General features: G+C 34.2%; 1 protein-coding gene and 1 pseudogene across 1 annotated transcript in view; one reads left to right on the top strand and one right to left on the bottom strand.

Annotated features, from left to right (window-relative positions):
• Positions 1 to 25,922, bottom strand: part of Pcdh11x (protocadherin 11 X-linked) — a 771,559-nt gene that overhangs the window by 62,211 nt on the left and 683,426 nt on the right. The gene's annotated exons all lie outside the window — the stretch shown is intronic.
• LOC103749612 lies at positions 6,693 to 7,238 on the top strand (annotated as a pseudogene).

Genomic DNA, 25,922 nt, shown 5'->3' with positions numbered 1-25,922 from the left:
TAAGGATATTTGCAGGACTGCAGAAATGGCTGAGCGATTAAGAACACTGGTTGTTCTTGCAGAAAACCCGGGTTTGAATCACAGCAGCCACATGGCAGCTAACAATTGTTCTTAACTCCAGTTCCAGGGCATCCGATGGCCTCTTCTGTCCTCTGTGGGCATTGCATGACATGGGTTCACTTACCTACATGCAGGCAATACACTCATACACATAAAATAAAAATAATAAATAAAATATTAAAAAAAGAATATTTGAAAAGAATTTTGGTACATATATAATGAAATGGCCTAAAATGAAATCATGGCAGTAGTGCAAAACAATGTCAAAATTTGTTAAAATCATTGACTAATTTTGTGTTACATAAATTTTATTTCAATTTGCAAAATGTTAAGGTTAAAATAATAGTTTTAGAGAACTAATGGAAAGAAAATTTCAAAAGGAAAAATTACACCAAATTGAGAATCTCGAATATAATGACGATGTTTAAATAAGTGAATTTTCATATCTACCCATTATTTCAAGATTAAGTGTTAAATATTAATAGAGGTAATAATTATGTATAGAATTTATGTACCTATTAAATAATTTAGGAAATGTTATATTTTGTGGTAACAATATTTCTAATATTCTTACTCTTTGTGGTACAAAACATTAAGGAATTCCCCTTTATAAAATATTTTATTAGGGGCTGGAGAGATGGCTCAGTGATTGAAAACACTGACTGTTCTTGCAAAAGACCTGGGTTCAAATCCCAGCACCCACATGACAGCTAACAACTGTCCATAACTCCAGTTCCAGGGGATCCGACAACCTCTTCTGTCCTCCGTGGGCATTGCACAGCATGGGTGCACTTACCAACATGCAGGCAATGCATGTATACACATAAAATAAAAATAATAAAATATTTAAAAATATTTTGTTCATTCTATTAAATTCTTTCACAAGAAAATATTTTTATAGTAACTTTTAGATTTTTCTGCACTATAAATGCAGTGACTTTCTTAGTTTGAAATGTTTCCTTTGCCATCCTTTATAAAACAGTATTGTTTCAAATATATATTAATCCTTTAAGAATTTCATACAATATATTTTGATCATATTAATCCCCAAATCTTTACCTTAAAACCTCCCAGATCTAGCTTCTCCTAACTCACTTTGTGTCCTCTTTACTTAGTTTTAGTTTTTTGAAATTTACCTTACAAAGCATTGCATTTCATTATGACATTTTTTCAAACAAATCTCTACTGGTCAATTCCTCCATTCTCCCCTGTGCTTCCTCCCTCCCCTGTGCATTCCTGCTGGCAGGAGACTCTTTTCCACTTTCATGTTACCAGTTCCTGTTTGCTTTACGCAACCCTTTCTCAACTTGTTTCCTTCTCATGGTCTTCATTTTTTTTCAACTTTTACAAAAACTTTATTGAGAATTTCATACATGCGTATAAGGCGTTTTGATCAAATTCATGCCCACTCCCTCCCCTCAAACATTTCCCCTTCTGAAGAGGTAACCCTCAAATCTTTTAAGGATTAGATACAAGCTCCCAAATACTTTGGATATTTTGACATTTTTGGCCTTTGGAACAGAGTGTGTTGCTAACAGGCCCAAGAACATTTTGTCTACTATTATTCAACTGCAGTGGGTGTGTGTCCATATAAATATTCAAAATGTTTTCACCATTGAACTTTTTCTTTGTCAAGATTTTATCAAGAATAAATATGCTCATTTGCAGCTTTTACATTTTATATTTTTAAAATATCAAACTTGTACTAAATAAGCCACTTCTTAAGTATTTTACACTGACTTCATTTGAATGAACCCTCATGGTAAATACAATAACACTCACTGAATGCAGACTATATGCCAGTTACTTTTCTAAAGGTATTATGATCAATCACCTCTCATTTAATTTGCATGAAGTAGGTAATAATATGATCTCCATTTGACAACCTGGAAAAACCAAATACAGTTAAGTAACTCGCCATGACTACAGAGCTATTAATTATAGACAGAAGAGTAAAAATTCAGTAGCCTGTTTAGAGCCGAGGTCTTAGCCACTGCACAATGTTCCCTTTCACATTTTATTACAATTTCAAGCTCACATGCCAAAATATTCCAAAATATTTCATATGACTAAAAGTTCCCTTTTCTGTTGTACTTCAGTGCTCTGTATTCCCACTGCGAAATGATGGCTCTGTTTTATGGCCTGTAGATACAAGGATACTAATTATGGCTTTAATTAAACATTTTTCTTTCTTCCATATATCATCCTTTAAACATTCCTCTAGTTGTTTCATCCTAGCTAAATAATTTAGTTCTCAGCAGAAACTCATCTCAATTCCATATTTCTTAAAACCCGTTCACTCCAGACATTTTATTCAGCTCTCTAAAACTGCTGTAACACGAGGAAGAGCATTCTGATGAATTTAATATAATTACACCTCTCCCCAAATAGTTCCTTGAATTAATACATGAACTACTGACTATGAATCTTGGAATATTGCAGTCATCAAATCTGTTACGGTTTCCAGCAATGTGCCTATCTTTTCATCATAGGAAGAAGCACTGATTCAATTCGATGAACCATGTTGATATTATTTTGCTTTCTGATGCACAGGTAGAAAAATGGGTATGTGCATTAAAATGCTGATGCCTCAGAGAAAAAGAAGATTATGTCAGTAAGTCATTCACACAGCAGATGATATGTGAAATCACTTTCATGGATGAGAATACATTGATTTCACATATATTGCTTTAACATCGAGTAACAATACATACTTGGGAAGAGCTTGCCCTTAGAATCATTTTACAATGATTCATATTTCAAGTAATATTTTAAACACATCACAGTCAAGCAACAGAAATTACTTTGTGATGCCACAGAGAATGGCCTTATTCAGTTTCTGCTAAGTTTTCCATCAAAGACCTAAAGCTATCATATGCACCCTTTCATGTTCCAGGAAGTGCCTTGAGAACTTCTGATGACCCTATGCACAAAATCAAGAACTAAAGAATGAAATGTGCCCATACAGACTATTTCTGCTTTGCTGTATACTTTCATAGAAAGTACAAGGACATCTGATCATACTTTCTTGTATCCTGTGTAACTAAAATTATCAAGGTGCAAGTGGACTGGATTAAAACTGAATTTAAGACTCATCAAGTTCAGTCCACTTCTCTGTACCTCTTTTTATCTACTAGTGGAATAACAATAAACAATAACAACAGCTGAAATATATTTGAAAAATATTCTCTGGCAAGTACTATGCTTAATTTTCAATACACATTATTTCATTACAATTGATGGAGTAATATCCATTTTACAGTTGCAACACATTAAGCTATCAAATACTAAATGCAATATTCAAACTCATTCTCCCATAGCTGTGCTTTCCAGCCCCATTAACACTGACTGTTAAAACCTTATTACCTACAAATTATATTGCAAGGTTTAAGATTCTCTGCTGTCTTTTCCAATGTAAGCAATCGTTGCTGACATATCCTTTTTTTTAATGAATTTAGATATTTATATTTTGGTCAAGCACATATACTCTTAAACATACACATACACAATGAAATGAAAAAGTTAAAGGAACAACTTTCGTTATCTTTACATGTGATACCCTTGGTATTTTAAAACCTATCTTATGCCATTATTGTCTAACTAAACCCACATATTGGGATCAAATCTACATATACATTTATCTACACACATGCCTGCATACATGAATACATGCATGGCTAGAACCCTAGTAACAAAGGTAGGTTACTGGATAAGTGACAGAAGGAGGTTCAGAACAAGAATGAGAGGCTTGATAATATTGTGGGTATTAGGGGAGTTCATTCAGCAACAGTCTCTTGCAGGGGTCAGTGTAATTTAGTAGGTATCCTCAAATCACACAGCTGCTATAGCAAAGCCTATCAGATATGTAAGACAATGTTAATTTCATATGCACTTATTTCTCAGGAGAGTTTGCACAGGTATGTATTCTGACTACATGGAAAGAAACAACATTCATTGAGAAACGGGATTCACTACCAACCATCTTTTTTCTCCTCTTAAATTACAGGAAATAGACCTGCAGCCCTACCAACAGCACTCAGTGTTGCTGTCTTAGTTCTAAACTTTCAGCATCTCTACAAGTTATCATAAAATATGCAGTTCTTCGTGATAAACCGTTACAAAATTGAAAGCCAGAGAATGCATTTCCATTACTTAAGAATACCTTTCTGCAAGTTATCGAACAGCAGAGGGATCTGGGGGAATTGGGAAGAGAGAGATCAAGATAAAATAAACTGAATTTCTTAATAATCCAAAAAAATGCAAAAGCAGGAGAATTCTATTCAGGGGAAGTACATCATCTACAACAGTTCTTCAAATTATAGTCTGTGGGCACAAGGGGGCATTATTAGAAACACTGTCTAATTCTTCCCAATAACTAAACCAGGCAATTGGTGAACTTCAGTTGGTGGCACAGTGACCTACTCAGGGCCCCTTCTTGGTAACTTAGTGCTTTGACAAGTGACAGTAATGTATTATATGGCCTCAGGCTACATCTTCTAAGGTTTTACACAGTACTGATATGAGATAGCTATTACATCAGGGTAAATGAGATAAAAACCTCTCCTCAAATTTATGCTGATATTTCCTTTAAATGATACAAAGACGGCCTTCAAGATGATTGCTCTTTTAATTTCTTTATTTATTACTATATTATTAATTTACTCATTTCGTGTGTGTGTGTGCGTGTGTGTGTATGTGTGTGTGTAACACAATGCAAGCATAGAAGTCAAAGGAAAACTTTTGATCCTTCTTGTTTTCTCTCCTGTGGTTCTCAGGAATGGAAGTCAGGTCTTCACTCATCAGGCTCGGCAGAAGCACCCACTAAGTAATCTCACCTGCTCTTAATTTTAAAAAACTATGTTGGCACAGCTCAAGTGCAAATATTACTATTAAGTTGATTTTTAGGAATAGGAAAAATCAGCCTTCTTTATCATGTAACAGAAGGAAAAAAAGACCTAGTATTTTCTCAGTGGGCTAGTAACTGCAATTACATCAAGACATTTTTTCCCTTCTGTTACATGACAATGAAGGCTGGAAATAAGGAAGAAATAAATAAGTGAAATATAACCAACATGATATATGATATTAACAATTTTAATGAATAACTAGGGAACTGTCAATACAAATATTCAGTGTTTTCAAAAACATTATTTCAAAGAAAAAAAACCAAAGTGGAAGCCTTCAAAGAATTAAAATAATAATGATGTCTTCAAAGAGGGAAAGTAAATATTTCCTGACCATATTAATAATATTCTATTTTTATCTGACCTTTTTGTCCTTAATGAATTAGGCTGTGCACCCACATGTGGCAGCTAACAACCATCTGTCATGACTCTAGTTCCAGGGAAATCCAATGCCCCCTTCTGACCTCGGTGGGCACTACATGACATGCAGATACACTTACACGCAGGGAATATACTCATACACACAAAGTAAAAATAACAAATAAAATATTTTTAAAAAGAAATAAATGCCAGGTGTGCCTTTAGTCCCCATGGGAGGCAGAGGCAGACAGATCTCTGTGAGACCAAGGCCAGACTAGTCTATATAGTGACTTCCAGACCAACTGGGGCTACAAGGAGACCCTATCTCAAAAACAAACAAACAATGGGGCTGGAGAGATGGCTCGGCAGTTGGGAACACTGATTGTTCTTGTGGAAGACCTGGGTTTGAATCCCAGCACTCACATGGGAGCTAGTGGCTGTCCACGGCTCCAGTCCTGGGGATCCAACGAAAAAAAAAAAAAAAAGAGAGAAATATAACCTGGAATCCAACCAGTAAGCGGTAAACGGCATTCCTTCATGGTACCTCTTTAGTTCCTGCTTCCAGATTCCTGTCTCAAGCTCCTGCTCCAGCTGCCCTTGATGACAGATTATAACCTGTATGCTAAAATAAACCTTTCCTCCCCAAGTTGCTTTTATCACATCATCAGAAACCAAATTGAACTGGGACTGAAGGACTCACCATCTCCCTACTGGTTTTGTCAGTTGGCTTGTGACCATGGGCCTGTAGGCCATGTTCCAAGCAGTAGAGCTTCCAGCAGGTGCTGCCACTCTGGGCATCAGTCTGGCCAACATGGATGCAGATGCAGTCACATACAGCAACTATAGACGAGGAGGTCAAGGCCATAGGAGCAGATGCCAAGTCCAGATAATTGTCCCCATCAGGTGTTAGGGAACCCAGGACCACGGCAAATGCTCTATCACCCCAGCTCTCCATCTTCATTTTTAAAATGTTGGAATGCCAGGCATGGTGGCTCACATCTGTATTTCCAACATTTGGGAGCCCAAGGTAGGAGAATCCTGTGTTTGACACTAACCTGGGATTCATGGTGAGCTATAGGCCAACCTAGGCTGTGGGATCCAACCTTAAAAACAAAAACAGCTATGTGTGGTACCCCATGTCTTTAATTCCAGCAGTCAGGAGAGAGACGGGGTAAGATCTCTGTGAGTTTGAGGCCAGCCTGGTCTATAGGGAACACCCTGTCTCAGAAAAAGAAAACAGATATTCTCCAAACTCACCATGGTTTCCTCAACCGTGTTTTACCAAAACCTGGTGCTCAGCTCCTCAGATCCCTGCCAGCAACTCTGAGCCACACTCCTCTGCCACCAACTCACACTGCTGCCACTGCCATGACCACCTTGTCCCCCTCACAGGAGTGCCAGAACTACCACCAGGACTCAAGGCAGCCATCAACCGCCAGATCAACAAGAAGTTCCACGCCTCCTACACCTATCTGTCCATGTCTTGCTGCTTTGACCACAAAGATGTGGCTTTGAAGAACTTTGCCAAATATCTTCTTCACCAACCTCATGTGGAAAGGGAACATGCTGAGAAGATGAGGAAGCTGCTGAACCAACTGAGGTGGCCTAATCCAAATGCAGGATATCAAGAATCCTGACCGGATGAATGAGACAACCGGCTTAATACAATGACTGTGCATTGCACTTGGAAAAGAGTGTGAATCTGCACTATTGGAACTAAACTAACTGGCCAGTGACAAAAATGACCCTCACTTAAGTGACTTCCTTGAGATTCATTACCGAAGGAGTAGGTGAAATCCATCAAAGAACTGGGTGACCATGTAACAAACTTTTGAAGGATGGGAGAACCCGGAATATTGTTTGTTGGAATATCTCTGAAAGCACACCCTGGGATGCAGTGACGACAGCAGCTAAGCTGACTTTCTGAAAGCCATGGAATGACTTCATTGTTTACAAAGGCAATGAATGCATGCATGTTGGCGACCTTTCCATTTTCTATAAGTCACACCAAAATATCTGCTTCTGTTCTTTAATTTGTACCATTCCTTCAAATAAAGAATTGTGGTACTTCACCCCCCCCTCAAAAAAAAAGCATCAGGATATTCAGATTCTCAAGTTAGAGTTTTTTTTAAAGCTATGCCTAGTTCATGAATGTCAATCACCATAAGACTTAATGTGGGCAAATCTGAGATACCCATTTTTCCTTAGCCCCATCCAAACCTCAGACACACTGCACAATTTCCATCACATCATTCCAGCTAAGAAGCAAATCTGAAAATTTATTATAACTCTCCTGCAGTAGATAATACTCCAGTTGATGGTATGTCACAGAGCAACTTAACTTCAAGAGCTACTGCAACTTTCTATGACTGAGGGGCACTTTTGCTTTCTGTAGCTTCACCTTAGTAAATGATTTGCTTGCCACTGCTTTTAATTTTGATATGCTTTGTTTCCATGGAAAACTGTTGTGAATATAGGTGACTATGTGTATGTCACTTTTCAGAGCAGCAGCTAATACCAGACATACATTTTTTCCCCTAGTCAATATGAATAAATGGCTAATGTGTGTCATCATGACTAAACTTTACTTTTCAGGTGATATATAATCTATTGAAGCATGGAAATATTTTAAATTCATTGTTTTGTTCTAATACTGGATAAGAGAATTGCATGTTATTCAAACAATTTAAAATATGTTGCATTTCAAATTATTATGGGAAAATTGTTCAAGCACATATTAAAATTATAGGTGAATTTCTGTTATGAATGATATTTTGAAATTTGATTTCATTCTAGGTAATTCTTATACTGATTTACAAAAGGTTTAACTTAGGTAAAACATCAAGAAAGTGTTATGTATTCTTGGAGGGTTGATCTATGTTGGTGAGAAGGAAGTCCTGTGGTTCAGTATTAATATACTTGTTGATTTTGGAATTCTTTTAGTATTTTATTTCACTTAAGTCCTCACCTTCCTGGGATCCTACTATCTGAAAACAATAGTTTTTTCTTAAGCGCTGTTGAAGTGTTGCCTGCTCAAATATCAGTTTATACATAAGAGGTTTTCCTTAAGGATAAATCAAACATTTCTTGTTCATGTATAAAAGGATACGATTAACTATATTTTGTGTCAGGGTTCTTGTTTGAAAATGAATCAAATGTAATTTTATAAAGAATCAACCTCACATAAAAATGCATATTTATCACTGCAAAGAGGTGAACAATAGGTAGATCTAGCCAATTTGACTCAATTTGAAAGAACAATAGCAAATAAATTCCAAAAGATGAAGGCAGATATTTAGTTTTCCAATGCATTGTATAAGGTAGGTTTCCCCCATTGTAGGCCAGGACAGTCTTGAACTTGCAGTTTTCCTGCCTCAGCTTTTGGAGTGATGAGATTATAAGTGTGTGTATGCAATTCAACCTGCTAGGAATGCACTTCTGAGATGTCATTTTTTTTTATGCTTGTGTGTTTTCTTCATTGGAGCATTTAATTTAAACTAAGTCTTTGAGAGTCACTGTGAAGGTCCAGTTATGAAACTGATAATTATATTCTCTAATTCAGAAGCCCACACCACTCCTGTGTTTTGCCTCATGATACCTTATATTCTGTTTAAATCTTCCCTCAATATTTCAGGCTTTTATGACAGCATGTTTCTGCATTATCTGTCACATTCGTTGGTCTCACATTACCACATATCTAACATGGTAAAGGAAATTTTCTGAAGGAAAACCAAATAGTAATAAATTATTTTCTCCTTTGTTTATTATGCCTTAACATTATACCTTCAAATGAAGTATAAAAATTGATATTGACGACAAGATAATACAAATTTAGAGAAAACACATAATTATGAAAAATTAATTATTTTCAAAATTAAACATCATCAACTAGCGCTTTCTAAAATGAACAATAGAATGCCTTTAACCCGTTTTGCAACTTGACAGTTTTAAGTGTAATTTTTTATTTTGTATCTCAAAATATATTTCAGCTGAACATCAATTATAGAACAGTAGCAAATGACATAGAAATTATCATCAGTAAATAACTGCTGTATGATGGTTACTATTCAAGTTCAACTTGAAAAATTTTTTAATCATCCAGAAAACAAACTTCTGGGTGTGTTTTTGAGTGTTATTGCCAGAGTGATTTAGTTGAGGTGGGAAGACCCATTCGGAATACGGGCAGTACCATTCCATGAGATGGGGGTCTTAGACTGAATAAAAAGAAGAAAGTCTGTGGAAGACCAATATTGATCTTTCTTTTCTCTGATTATAGATATAATGCTACTTGGCTGAACCACATTCTTGCCAGTACATAAGGAGCCTGTCTCACTGACACACATTCCCTGTCATGGCGGACTGACTGTATCTATAAGCTGTGAGCCAACTTTACCCCTTCCAATCAGTTGTTTTTGTTGGCTATTTTGTCTCAGCGATGAGCAAAGTAACTAATACAGAATGTAAAACATAAAAACACACAAAATATCTGTACTAGGAGCATTTTTTATTTTCTGTCTTACAAAGAAAATATACAAAGAGCTTGATTCAGAATTGAAGAAAATTAAGCACAACACTATGACAAGAGCTAGCATTATAAAAGTGTTATTTTTCCTGATGAGAGGCAAACAAACACCTATTCACCTCAGATACAGTACTGATGCGACACTTTTAAAAAGTGTCATCCAGCTCTGACCTGAAGAGCTGATGAGTGTGTTGAAGTTATTTACACAAAGCTGGGTGAACTCCATGCCCACTACATCACCCCAAAGACCACTACATCACCCCAAAGACCACTCCAACACGGTAATGGTTCATAAAATCTGAATCCCTGGAGTTCCCTGACCAACTAGCAGACAGTTCCACTGAATAATTTCTTCTCTCCTAGCAACTATTTACTATTTAATTTTGAAGAGCGAATTTGGAAATCTTATAACTTTCTGGGCTTTCTGAGACTTGTAAGTTTCCTGAGTCTCCTGAGTTTCCTAAGTTTCCTGAGTCTTATGAGCATCCTCCAGGAGGCAATGCTTCAATTCCTATGAGATAGTCTCACAACAAACGCCAGCTGAAAATTGCAGCTTCTTCTTCCCTCTTTTCTATGGTATCGGTGAAGTGTGATAAATGACTGAGGGCTAGAGCTGGAGACATGGCTCAGTAGTTAGGAGCACAGGCTGCTCTCATAGTACCCACATGGCAGCTCACACCCATAACTCCAATTCTAGGGGATCTGAGGACCCCTTCTGGCCTCAGTGGCATTGGCATTGCACACAGATGGTACACCTACAAACATGCAGGCAAACACTCAGACATATAAAAATTGAAATTCTGACTGAAGTAACCATCCAGTAGCATTTTGAAATTCAAAATGATTAAAGGTATTTTATTTTACTTTTTTCATGATTAAAAAAAACTTCAACCTCTAACCAGACAAAAATTACAAGATTATGCGGATACAGAAAATACATTTCACCATTTTGTATTCATTTAGATAATTTCAAGAGAAATTTAAATTATGTGCCATATTTGTCATACTGATAATGAATACATTTTTGCTCTGAATAAATGGCCATAAATAGTATGGCCAATTTAATAAATGTTACCATTATGAGTCAAATCAATATGTGTTTCAGTGTATTGGAGTGGTTTGAATTTCAATAAAAACATACAAGAAATAAAAGTAACTAGAATGAAGGCTGGGATGTAGCTTAGTTGCAACTGTGCTTGTCTAGCATGCATGAAGCCTGGGTTATATCCCCAGTGCCATATAACAGGCATGGAGGAGGGGTAAACATGTAATTCCAGCACTCTGGAGGTTGATGCAGGAGGATCAGTAGTTCAAGGTCATTCTCAACTATTTAGCTAGTTCAAGGCCAGCCTGGACTACATGAAAACTTTAAAAAAAATCCTACTACATTAAACTTATGAAGGAATGTCTGATAGACTTAGAGAAGAAACCATTACAGAAGACAAACATATGCATATGAAATTATTTTCCATAATGCTATAAAAAATCAAATAGAAAAGCTCTTTTGGTCTGCAGCTTCTGCAGCTTGACTCAGTGTCTGAGATATTGCAGTTTTGGTACAGAATCTGAAATACTGTTAATGGCAATATAAATGAAAAGAAAAGTAGGTTGTTTTGCTCAGCAGTGAATTCCACGGTAGAGCTCTTGCCTTATATGAAGAAGAAAAACAAAGAAAAGAAAGCATAGAAAGACTAGAGTTTAAGACGGTTTGTCTTCTGCTGAGTAACTTGGAATTACTATAGTGTAATTTTTAGTTCTTATTTTAGTATTGCTGTTTCTGTGTGAGAATGAGGTCAACTTTAAAAATTTTTGTGAATTTCAAGTATGTGTGTGTGTGTATTATGCAGCTTAAAATGTACTTGCAGTTTAAAACAACTTCCTAATTATTACATTATTTGATTCACTTAGCATTATGCTATGCTGTTAAGTATATGGTTAATGCAATAAGCATGTTCAAAGTTTCACTTTTGTGCCTTGTTTTTTTCTTTTTAATTTTAGTAAACTGAACAACAGAATATTTGAGAACAAAAAACCCTCTCCTTTGAAAACGTAGCAGATTTGTTTTAAACTATCAAATGGCTGTATATTTAGCAATAATCCAGCACATTCTGTTAGTGAATCCCAGGTGTCTGTAAAGAGTGAGTAATTTGGCATACCGTATGTGAAACCATGCTGTCTCTAAAGGATAGTATCATTGCTACAGAAACTTTGCAGTTTGCCATTATGCTTTTGTTCCTCTGTCAGTGGACTAATTTTACTCTAATTAAGAGAAATTAAACTGTTTCCTCTAAAGAGCATACATTCAAAAATATCCCTAAAAGAAAGCAAACAAAAAAGTAGTAGGGTACATTTACTTTTGACTACTAAAAGTATTGACCAAATTTTGGAATTGCAATGAACTGTACACGAATGTCCATATTATTTTATATTTTAAGCCTAAAAGGAATGCATCTTCAAAACACAATGAATAAATGAATGAAAAACATTACTTTTGACTTTTCATAATCTAAAAAATTAATTGGAACTTTGAATGTTTTTGAAATAGAGTCTTGCTTTGTACTTCAAGCTCACCTCTTACCTTGAGATATTTCTGACTCAGCCCCCTCCAGTGTTGGGATTACAAATGTGCACCAGAATGTCAGGGTAGCCAGGTTCTTTGTCATTATGTAGTTAATATTCTTGGGTTATCATTGCCATAACAGAATGGCTTTTACAATAGCATTATCTGGAAATTTTGGAGTAATTAGATTTTTGTTATCATGTACTTATGTGTTAATGGTAGATAACTAGAAACCTGTATGAAATATCCTAGGGCATAGCAACCTTTATACTAACATATCAGTTAAACTGTTACTTATCTGATATGGTACAATTTTCAAATAAATTCAGACCTGTTTAGTCTTAGCCTTGTTTGAAGAGCAGATATGACCATTCTCTACGAATTTCTTGAAATCAACTAGTATTAAATGTTTTAGTAGTAGTTCACAGTCAATTAATTTAAGTATTTGTCATCATCATAGTTAGTAAATATGCATAGACAATTTAATCAAGTTTTATAGTTTGAAGGACATAAGTTACATTTAATTACAGATGCTGAGTAGTTCAACTACAGTGGATACCTGCCACTACAGCTGCATCTTTTTTTTTAAAGTAGTACCTTAACCTTGGTCTAATATTCTGAATTAAATTTCTGTTTTGTATTGATTGTCTGTACCAAAATTGCACTATTTGAGAAGAACCTGTTATTGAATGTAGAATTATTTGTTTTTCAGACTAGTGACGATTATGCAAAAAGAAAATCTTAATGTTTGGTTCCATTTGATGAATGTAATGATTTATAACAAATATTGTTTCTTTCACCAAACATCAGTCAGTTTCTTCTAAGTTCTCTTCTCTAACAGTCCTTTTCATGTGTATTCAGTCTGACATTCTCTCATCTTCCATCTGATAACCCTGTTTTCTGTCTGCAACATTGGTTTAACAAGAATTTCTTTTACCTTTTATAATTGAATTTAGTAACTTTCTGTGTATCTACTCTCATTCTGTAGCTTACTCCTTGGCAATGCTTTCTCACTTTATTATGTTTGGAAGTGAGCCCAGTTAAGTACTAAGGTTTTTTTTCTCCTACAAAAATAGTTCCTGAGTGGATTTTTTTCCCTTTTTAACTATTGCTTGGATTCACTTTTCTTCATAACATGATTTCACAGTTCTATCGAACACAGTGTTTTGGTTCCCTAATAGTTCAGTAAGAAATGTCTTCATACAGGAGACAATTTCAAAATCAGTGACAAAGCAAAGGGTTTGGGCAGTAGTCAAAATCATTTTAAGAAACAGAGAGGCTGGAACATTTTTAGAATTACTAGTTATTTAGAAAGCTGAGAGTATAAAATTTTAGGGACAAAGTAATTAAACGAATATAGATACATAAGTAATGTTTTTGTGTCTGGCCCTATCCTCAGACATGAGTAATTGCTCTATTTTCTACTAGCATAACCATTTTCTTGCCATATTCCATTATTTGATTTCATCCTCATTGGACATTTTCTATGTCAGTATGCTTAATCTGAGTCCCAAAGTAAATGAGTACACATCTCTGAAAGAAAAACTTATATGATCACTGCACTTATTTGAATGTTGCCTGCTATCCATGATAAGATATATTGTTTTATTAATAATGGTCTAAGTCATAGGAATTAATTTTCCTTCCATAGTTAATTTCTAGATACAATGAGCAAAAAAGTTGCTGAATCCTCATTCTTCATGATATTTTCAGTTACAAATTTATTATATACGTAGCCAATTCCCATTCGGAGTCTGTTTAAAAACATTAATCCCTTAGCTAAAGATCAACTGTTGAGATATTTTTAAGGAATTACTGGTTTTTAAATATAGGAAGAATAAGTAGATAATTTATTTTCTCTATTTCCAACTTCGTAGAGTCATGTACATGTACTATATATAGCTATTAGAACAAATGTAGCCTATATCTTAGAAAATGAAGCTCTGTATTATATGTACTATAAAATTATATTGCTAAGATAACTACATCAGTCACTGCATTTTTACCAACAAATTGATAGACTCTAGTCTGCTAACCAATGCAGTAACTACTGGGATCATGAGAATAATTTTGGGAAAAAAAGAAAAATAATACAATATTTTGATTGTGAAAAAAGTTATATACACATATATGTATATAACAAAACTTACAAATTTCCATAGTTGATATCAGGACAATTGGTCGTGTAGAAATTGTCAATAAACTTGTTAACTTACATAATAACATATCATAGCTACTATGACAGGAGTCCATACACGGTATAGGAAAGGTACAGATGAGGAGTACTGAATCCTGCGTAAGGAAAGCGTAATGAAGTCAGCTTCAATGGTGTTAAAATGTGAAAGATTAAGTGTTTTCAATGTAGACTTTCAAGCGGTGTCATAGAATCAAGTACAGAAAGCTTTCTTAATCTCTAAGTGTACTTAAAATTACATGGACTACTTAAAGCACTACAATTGGGGGCAAATGAAAAATTAGTAAAAAGGTACAGGATTGAGATAAAGCAGTACTCATTATCTGAGCAATTTGGATTAGTTGATATGATAATAACAAAAAGAGGATAGGGTTGCATCAGTATATGAATATTTGATCAAATATTAAAAGAAACTAGAAAAATGCAATGTGGTATAAGTAAAATGAATATGAGATAGGGTTTAAATATCAATTATTTTTCATCATTTTATGGTTATAAGAATGTTATATAATACTATTGAGCCTCAGTTTACATATGAAGTTGCTGAATTACTTACATGTTGGGAATGCTATGCCATTTTACTAGTGTTTTTTGTATCTAATATAGGTCATCAATAACAGAATAGCACCTTGTAGTCAATGTATATAATTATAAAATTAGTACCTAGCTATGCAACTGATCATGCTCAGCTGTACTGATAATACTGGTCTACTATCCACAAGTTTTTTTTTTTATTCACCTGCATTTTCAGTTAGAGGAAAAAGCTCCCACCACTATTTACAGCCTCTGATGTTTATTCCAGAAAGAAGACATAGCTGTAGATCAATGCATTTTCTACAATGCATTATGTAAATTCAGTATTGTCAGTGAGAAAGGATGGATTACAGTGATGGTGGTCTATAATATTCACTGGAGGAAGAAAGGCTGACCTAAAAGCAATCAAATGTCAGCCTCCCTCTCCTGAAACAAAGTGAAAGGTGAACTGTTTATACATCTGGCCTGACAGCCCCACTAGCATATGCTTCATATTTCATAAGATAAACTGACAGTGACATTTAATACTCCTAACAGGAGCTAGATGTTCTGATCTATGAAACTGCTTGGCAGTTCATGAAGAGAAGACAAAAGTGCACTGATATCCTATTGAGAGGCCAAGACAGAATAAAACACTCGAATCATAAATGACATGCAATGACTTAAACTTAGGGATGACAGTAACTTGCATGGTCTTCAGTTTATTTTTATAATAAAAGGTTTTGAACAATTTATACCTCTTTACTAGTTCATATGGTATAATCTGGCACTGATTTTGCTTAATGGAGTTGCTGTATTGTGTATAAATTCTGATTGTGATTATTTAACTCCCTTCAGAATAGGCATTGTGTAAAACATCAAAATAAATGGATTCAATGTGTATTACATCTACAGAAAAGCACAAGAAATTGGGAGGGGAAAGTGGTGGTACAGAAGAGGAGAAATTAGATGTGAGGGGATGAGGGATGAATTTCATCAAAACACATTATTTGCATGTAGAATATTAAATAAAATATCTTTTAAAATTCACAAAGATGTGTGCTTGAGTGACATTTCAACAGATATTTCCCAATTTATATTGTGTTGCATTTCTTGACCTTGTAAAGTGAAATAATATAAACTGTAAAAGAAAAAAAAAGTGTTGGTACAACAGGGCTTTAAAAATCACAGGGACTTGTAGCTGGAGAGATGGCTCAGTGGTTAAAAGCACTGATTGCTCGTGCAGAGGACCTGGGTTCAATCCACATGGTGACTATGAACTGTCCTTAACTCCTGTTCCAGGGGAATCCAAAGCCCTCTTCTGACCTCTGCCACATTGCACAACAGGGGTGCACTCACATGCATGCAGGCAATACACTCATACACATAAAATAAAAATAATAAATAAATTATAAACAAAATCACAGGGACAAATATATAGGCACTAGTTAAGGTCTCTATTTTCCTGTTATGCGTAAAGTATTGAAGCAATGTTTTTTCCAAATTTTTGACTCAGCAATGGATATTTTTTTAGCTGAAAAAAAGTGCATCATTCCTTATTAGCTCCTAATATGTCTCAAAAAGACAAATGGGTGAGTTGTCTTGTTTTTTCCTTTGGAATGCTAGTGTTATTATTTTAATAACACTGTAGAAATTATCTTAGTGTTGTCAAAATACTTAACTCAAGACCTACTTTTCTAAATATGTTTTAAATGAATGATAAAGTATTGCTTACTATGCATGCAATGTTACATAGGAAATTTCTAGAAATTATTCTACTTGCTTTGATGTTCCTATAGAAATGATACTTGAGGATTTTTTAATTCACCTCACAAGCAAAACAAAATATCTCACCGAAATCTATTATCGTCTCACAGATTGTGATCTCTATATATGACTGTTCATTATGTATAATCTGCATTCATATAGCCACATCACAAATATCTTAGAAAATGTCTAATCATTGATTTTGTTGTGAAAGAAGAAAACACAAATCAATTATTTGTTAAATGTAGACATACACAGACTGTTCAGTGCCAAATAAAGGACTCTTGAGGATGTTTTAGATTCTAGAGCTTTTGCTCAATTTTAAACTATGTCTCAATAACATGTTGAGCTGAATAATTACATAGTATCTCTGTTGGAAAATCATAAAAGAGATTATTATAAGAGCAAGAGAAAAGTTAAATTTCCCTCTGACTTTCTGTGAAATATTAACCTATGTAATATGTGAGTCAAAGGTTCCATTTGTTACCTTGAACCTATGATTTTCTGTATTTTCACAAATATTATCATCATACAATTGATAAATGTGTCTTTTATAAATCACATTTACATGGATAAACAATTGTATAATTTGTAAAATGTTATTTTCAGATTCTTTATTTAAGGAATTTTGTAAGCTTATTTTCCAGATGAAACTTAGCATAGTTAAGGACCCTACAGGAGGGCACATACAGATTAACTGCAATCATAGATTTAAATATTTAAATATCTGCCTAACCCACTAAACTATGCTAGCACCCCAGGGATACTATTAATACTTACAGAAAGCCTTGAGGTGGTTGTATGTAGATAATTTTCAGAGGAGGAAGCTATATTCTAGGAAAATGAATGCCTAGTGTTTGGTCCCTATTATGTTTATGAACCACCTTCCAGTCCCTTTTTGGTGTGGCAGTGTATAATACTGAACTGAAAATTTGAAAACCCATAGAGTTTGAAGAAAACTGGATAGCTATAGCTGTGTCCCTTGAGAAATATGCTATGTTCATAAACTTTTCAACTTTTGTAATGAATCTTGTGCCTCCACTGAGATTGTCAAATTTAAGCATTTAAGCAAAGTGATCTTTTCCACATGAAAAGAGAATCACTATATATATTATATATGTTACTTTTCACAAAGTAAGTGATACAAAAAGAGCTAGAACTAAAGCATACGTCTCTAGGTTCTCCACCACAGGAACACTGAAGTTTCTGAAAAGTTGTTTCACTGATCTTGTAAATCTGTTATTATGGTTAAAAAATTAATTGACTTGGGGCTGGAGAGATAGCTCACTGGTTAAGAACACTGACTGTTCTTGCAGAAGACCTGGGTTTGAATCCTAGCACCCACATGGCAGCTAACAACTGTCCATAACTCCAGTTCCAGAAGATCTGACAGTCTCTTCTGTCCTCCGCGGGCATTGCATGACATAGGTGCCCCTACAAACATGCAAGCAATAAACGCATACACATAAAATAAAAATAATAAACAAAATATTTCTTAAATTAATTGACTTATGTAGCTGCTTTAGATCAACAAAATGAATTTATTTATTTTCAGGATTGCAGAAGGAGTTTTAAGCAAGAAGAACACTCATGGGGTGAACTGAAACACACGTGGATTGATGTTGTGTCAGACGTTTTCTGTGAGAAGGATTTGTGACGTCTCTCTAGCAGTGTTTATGTAGTTCACAATAATTATCTGAACAAAGTACTTTTCTTTCCTTTTTATGTGCAGAATTAGATCTGAAACACACTTTTCCCCAAATTACCTGTCCAGGTTGTGCAAAACTTTGTCACCTGAAATTTTAATCAATGAGAGAGTAATGTTTTAGACACAGGTCAACAACTGCATAGTAGAGACAGGTTTCTCCAAAATAAGTTTGCTTTATTCTACAAAATAATGATAGAACAAAATAAAATGAATATGTTAAATGAAAATTATGTATAGAAAGTGATTTGAGTACTTGATAGCTACGTATTCTGAAGATAACAAAACAATAAACATTGTTATTCTTGTGACATTCAAGCTAATTGAATTGCTTGCAGTCATGTAGACTACCATATCAAAGTTCTGTCTCTGAATGTGATTCAGGCTATCTTAAAGCTTAACTGCCGCTGGGCGTGGTGGAGCACGCCTTTTATCCCAGCACTTGGGAGGCAAAGGCAGGCAGATCTCTGTGAGTTCAAGGCCAGCCTGGTCTACATAGTGAGTTCCAAGACAGCTGGGGCTACAGGGAGACCCTGTCTCAAAAAGACCCCCCCAAAAAATAAAAACTTAACTGCCTTATTTCTTTGTAGAAATATGTGGAATCTTCTAATCCTTCAAATTTACCAAAGGCTTAGAAGCAGTTAGCAAAAATAATAAATAAATAAATAAACACACAAACAAATAAACAATAAATAATCTAGGGATAAACCTAACCAAAGACACTGAAGACCTATCTACTGAAAGCTTTACATCTTCGAAGAACTAGATTGAAGAAGACATAAGGAGATGGAAAGATCTCCCGTGATAATGGATTGGTAGATTCAATGTAGTGAAAATGACCATCTTTCCAAGAGCAATACATCTCATTAATATTAAATATATTATTGGTGCTATTAATTTAAGACTTAATATTATATAATAATTCTAGAATGATATTCAGAAGCAATGACATGCATGAACCTGAGGAACAGTATATTAACTCAAATAAGCCACACATAGATGAAGAAAACTATAATCCTCATTTATATGTGAAACCTAAAAATATGGTGATTACATATAAGCATAGGGCACATTAGTAGTGTGTAGTAGGAAGGAAGGAAGAGAAAATCAAGAGAAATAGGTCATAGTTTACAAAATTTCAATTACATAGGATGAATCAGTGTAAAGACTTAAGGTATGATAGGAGGAGCAGTTAATAACATTATGTTGCATTATGCTAAGGGAACATTTTAAGTGATATTAACACAAACAAAAACTTATCCATGCAATATTGTTATTGGCTTAATTTGCTTCACTGAAATCTTTTCATAAGTCATAGGATTTATGTATATCACACATAAATAAATTAGATTAATACAGAATAGTTAGAGACATAAAGATGTTAGTAAAACAGGTTCACTCTATTAAGCCATTTGAAAACAACCCTAGAAAACTATTCAATGAAGCTATCTATTTATAGTACTTGTAGCAAGTCTTTTTTTGATAATATTACATGAAGTATGATATTTTATAGCATGAATTCCTATTTCTTTCTCTTTCCTCCTATTTCCCCTTTAAAACATCTTACTGAAATTTAAATTGAGTTTCTTAGAATAACTGGTAATGCCGTATTTTAAATGAAATTGAATAGATAGAATGTGTTCACACTTTACTCAACTTTCTTAGTTTTAAAATTAAGAAAGCGATCAAAAGCGAAATTCTCAAAGAGCCTTCTGAGGTCTGTGGCTTGTTTTTATTTTTATAATTTTGGGGTTAATTATAGTCATTAAGCTGTCAAAACTTCCCACTTAGAATTCCTAAGACTACATACAAAATTGAAGTTGTCATCAATTTCTCTCTTAGTTGCAATTTCAGTGAATGTGGCAAAAACTTAGTGAATGAAAGAACAAGATCCATAGGGCAATCAGGGTGATGAGACAGTACTCACAAGTTCATTGGCAGTGTATATGCAATTGTCATTCTCTGTCTTGAATAAAAAAGATCTCTGGTTCTGTTTCCTTGACATGCAACTTAAATTTTACTGATGACAGATTCATTTTAAATATATACATTTTCATGATGATCAATATGGAAGGTAACATTTGACTTTAATGTCTACAACCTCAGACCACACATATTCTTCCTGTAGGTTATGTTAATTATTGCAAACACCAACTTTTTAAAATTTATTTATTTATTTTTTATTTTCTTGTGTGTATGAGTGTATTGCCTGCCTATGTGTAAGTGTACCCTTGTAGTGAAATGCCCAAAACAGAAGAGGGCGTCAGATCTCATTTTACTGGAGTTACAGATTATTGCTAGCCACCATGTGGGTACTAGGATTCAAACCTAGTTATTTTGCAAGAACAGCCAGTGTTCTTAACCGCTGAGCCATCTCTCTAGTCCTATCAAATGACTAATTCTAACATAAACCTCATTTACATTACTAATATTATAATATGCCATAAGTAAAATAAAAATGTTAACCTATTGTGGCATTAAAATTAAATTAACATGTCTCTGATGCTTATAGTCTGTAAGTCTGAGTCACTGGAGCCAAATCATCAGTTTGGATATCAAAGATTGTTATTGAATAGTAGATTTTAAAAAGTTGAATGTGGCTTTGCATCCACATTCAGAGTCTGGGTGTATGCATCTGGCCATTTGGAACAGTTACAAATAAGCGTTTGTATGAACTCATTCCCATGGAGATGCAGGTGTCTTTCTTTCTTTCTTTCTTTCTTTCTTTCTTTCTTTCTTTCTTTCTTTCTTTCTTCTTTCTTTCTCTCTCTTTCTCTCTCTCTTTCTTTCTTTCTTTCCTTTCTTTCTTTTTTTTTGGAAATTTGAGCTGGAATAATTTATTCTAAATCATCATCTTGAAAGCCAGTGTATTATCTCTGCTTGTTCCTTTTCTTTTCCTGTTGATGTAATGATAGAATTCAGAGGACCACATATATGTTTTTAAACAAACAATATCCCTGTGGATCATAATTTACATGGTGTCTACTTGTTCTGTAGCTGTAAAGGTTTTGTTGTATCTAGATTTAGACTCAGTTGACATTTTCTTGAAAGCCAGTTTGGAAATATTTTGAATACGAATTTTAAAATACAAACAACTGCTACTTCAGGATTCCAGAAATATACTAGAGACAGACAGATGTTATACCTGTAGATGTAGACATGTATCTATGTAAAATATAGATAATAACAAGTAAGGATACATGAATAATGAATTATAGATGTTTATAGTTCCTCAGTAGTTAAATAATTCAAGGATATGAATTTGGCCTTAGTTATTATTCAGTGGACTTGGGTATAACTGCTAAATACATAGAACAATTTGACTTTACTAAAAATAAATAGATAAATGGATGCTAAAATTAGGTAGAAATTCACTCAACAAATACTTACTGAATACCTTCTGTGTGTCAGATACTCTATAGGTACTTGGAAAACATGAGTGAATAATTTATACTAATCTTCTGTTATTGTGATGTTCACATTCTACTAAATTTATATTTACTTAATTCAAGAAAACATTTCTTTACTGATCCTGAAGACACTAGAAAATTTCCCCCAATACAGAACTCCTCTCACTTCTTCCAAATTACATATTACACTCAACTTACAAATTACTGTTGCAGAGGTTACATTGACAAATTCTGACTTTACTGTTAGCATTTGAGATTAATCTCGGGTAATTCAATCCCTGTATTAAAAGGGCTTCATTGAAGGATGAAGTACTTTTGCCAGTCATGTGTACAGGTTATTAATTTGTTGATATTATGGATCCTTAGAGAAAGTTGTTATGCATCAAGTATTCTTTCTATCTCTAGAAAAGAAAATCATGCCTGTACTTTCACTTACTAAATTATTTTTAAGTGTGCACTTGTGAATATAAATCTTTCCAGAAATCAAAGATGGCAATATAGTGTTTTCTGAAATATAGCTCCTAAAACAATGTCTGGCATACATTAAGAACTCAGAATTGACTAGGTGTGGTGGCCCACGCCTTTAGTGTCAGCACTCAGGAAGCAAAGACAGGCAGATCTCTGTGAGATTGAGGCCAATCTGGTCTACTTAGCAAATTCCAGTCCAGCTGGGGCAACAGGGATTTAAAATATTCTCAACAAGATTTAAAATAACTCAGTAAGTGAACTATTGATGCTCAACAGTCATACTATTTTTCAATTTGATGAATTAAATACAATTTATAATTAGCTATTTAAAAATATGAACTTTATCTTTTGCATTTTCAATACCTGGAAATAATTTCACTATATAATATTCAATAATTTTAATACAAAAATATTTTATAGAAAACCAAATACTAGCAATATAATTAATAGATGTTACTATGAGAACTAAGCACTTCAGTTAATATTAGTAATAAGATCTAGTAAGGTACAGTAAATTGATATGATATAGTGCTTGTTTTATTTATGACAACTATTTCAAATATTTATTGGTAGGTTTAGTAAATGGATAACTTGCTTATTTATTGTAGAATGATGGTGGCATGTGGTGGTGTTAAACTCAGTATACTGTAATAGAGAAATTTATGGGAAGAATATCATTAAGCATTTTCCCATGTGAAGAACTAACTAATATCTTGTTAAGGTCAAGAAGCTCCTAGGCAATCATGTTTTTGGTGTCACCAGCTTCTGATCAGTAAGTCTTCACAATCCTAAAAACCCAATAACAAAAAAGATGATTGTAGAACAATCCCTGATGAACATAGATGGAAAACTCCTGAACAAAATATTCACAAACTGAATGCAAAAACAATTCAAAAATATTATTCACCATGATCAAGTTGGCTTCATCTCAGAGAGGCAGGGATGGTTCAACATCCCTAAATCAAAATAGGTAATCCACTACATAAACAGATTCAAAGACAGAAACCATATGGTTATCTCATTAGATTCAGAAAAAAAAATCTTTGACAAAATCCAACATCCACTCATAATAAAAGATAGAGAACCTAGGCATATAGAGGACATATCTCAGTGCAATAAAAGCAATATATTACATGTCCACAGTCAACATCACACTAATTGGAGCAAAACTGAGAAAATTCCACTTAAAATTGGGAACATGACAAGGTTTGCCCACTCTCCATTCCTATAAAATACAATATTTGAAGTCTTAGCTAGAGAAAAAAGACCAAAAAAAAACGGAGATAAAGGGAGACAAATTGGAATGGAAGAATTCAAAGTGTCTTTATTTTCAGGCAATGTAAAGGATTCTAAGTACTCCACCAGAAAATTCTTAGAGATGATAAGTATATTCAACAAATTAGTAGGATATAAAATTAACACCCCAAAATCAGTAGCCTTCCTATACACCAACAACAAGCATACTGAGAAAGAAATCTGGGAAATGATCCCATTCACAATAGCCTCAAAAACAATAAAATATACTTAAGTACACCTAACAAAATAAGTGAAGGACCTGTAGAATAAAAAACTTTAAGACACTGAAGAAAATAATTAAAGATATCGGAAGATACAAAGACCACACATGCTCATGTATCTGTAGGGTTAATATTGTGAAAATAACCACCCTACCAAAAGCAATCTACAAATTTAATGCAGTATCAAATAAAATTCCAACAAAATTTTTGACAGAAAATTGAAAAAATAATGCCAAATTTCATAGGGAAACACAAAAAACCCAGTATAGTCAATATAATCCTGAACAATAAAAGAACGACCGGAGGTATTGCCACCCACACTATCAAATTATACTACAAGATTATTATACTAATAAAAATGGAATGGTACTGGCATAAAATAGACATATTAATCAGGAGAAGAAAATTGTGGGCGCAGATTAAAACTCACACATTTATAGCAGCGTGATTTTGACAAACAAGCCAAAAATACACAATGGAGAAAAGACAGCATGTTCTAAAAAGAGTTTAATAAATGATAAGGGTATATAGAAGAATTAAACTAGATCTGTATCATATCAAATCTTAACATAAGACTTGATATGATACCCTGAATTAGATAGAGAAAAAGGGAGGGAATACATTGAAACATATAGGCACAGGGAAGGACTTTCTGATCAGGATTCCTATAGCACAAGCATTAGGTACAACAACTGACAAATGGGATCACATGAAAATAAAAAGCTTCTGTCTATCAAAGGACACAATAATTTGAGTGAAGAGACAACCTACAAAATGAGAAAACTTCTTTACCAGACATACCTCTAACAGACAATTAGTATCTAGAATATACGAAGATCTCAAAAAAACAAACATAAAAAACCAAACCAATTAAACTGGGTCAAGGAGCAGACCAGGGATTTCTCTACAGATGAAACTGACTGAGAAATACTTTAAAGATCTTTAACATCTTTATTCATCAAAGAAATGAAGATTAAAAGGAGTTTGAGATTTCATCTTACTCCTCTCAGAATGGCTAAGTTATAAAAACAAAGACAAATGCAAAAGAAGACATGGAGCAAAAGGAACTTTTATTCACTTCTGGTGGGAGGGAAAATTGGTACAATCACTTTGGAAATCAGTCTGGCAATTCCTCAAAAAGCTTTAAATTGATCTCCCCTATGATCCAGCCATAATATTCTTGCATATATACCCAAACACTCCACACCCCACTACACAAATATTTGTTCATCTATGTTCCTTGCTGACCTCATAATAGTCAGAAATTGGAAGCAACCTAGATGGTCATCAACTGATGAATGGATAATGAAGGTGTGGTACATATACACAATGGAGCATTATTCAGCTCTTAAAAATGCAATTATTGACTACTATCCTCAGACCTCTTGGGATGATATGATAATATATCTAAGGGACGCCAAAAATTCCACGCGCAAACTCCTAGAAATTATTAACACATTCAGTAAAGTGGCAGGTTACAAAATTAACCTACCAAAGTCTATAGCCTTTCTATATACCAATGACAAGCAGTCAGAGAAAGAGCACAGGGAAACCCTCCCATTCACAATAGCCACAAAAAAAATATCTTGGAATAAACCTGACCAAAGACATTAAAGAACTCTACAAGGAAAATTTTAACTCTTTAAAGAAAGAAATTGAGGAAGACATCAGAAGATGGAAGGACCTCCCATGCTCATGGATTGGAAGAATTAATATTGTGAAAATGACCATCCTACCAAGAGTCATATATAGATTCAATGCAATGCCAATCAAAATCCCCATGACATTTTTCACAGAACTGGAAAAATCTATCCTAAGATTCATACGGAAGCACAAGAGACCCCGGATAGCCAAAACAACCCTGAGAACTAAGAGCAATGCTGGGGGGACTACTATACCAGATTTTAAGCTGTACTACAGAGCTATAGTCATAAAAACAATA

The sequence above is a fragment of the Nannospalax galili genome, unplaced genomic scaffold (assembly GCF_000622305.1).
Source record: "Nannospalax galili isolate Female #2095 unplaced genomic scaffold, S.galili_v1.0 scaffold586, whole genome shotgun sequence".
NCBI lineage: Eukaryota > Metazoa > Chordata > Mammalia > Rodentia > Spalacidae > Nannospalax > Nannospalax galili.
This window is presented reverse-complemented; position numbering and strand designations above follow the sequence as displayed.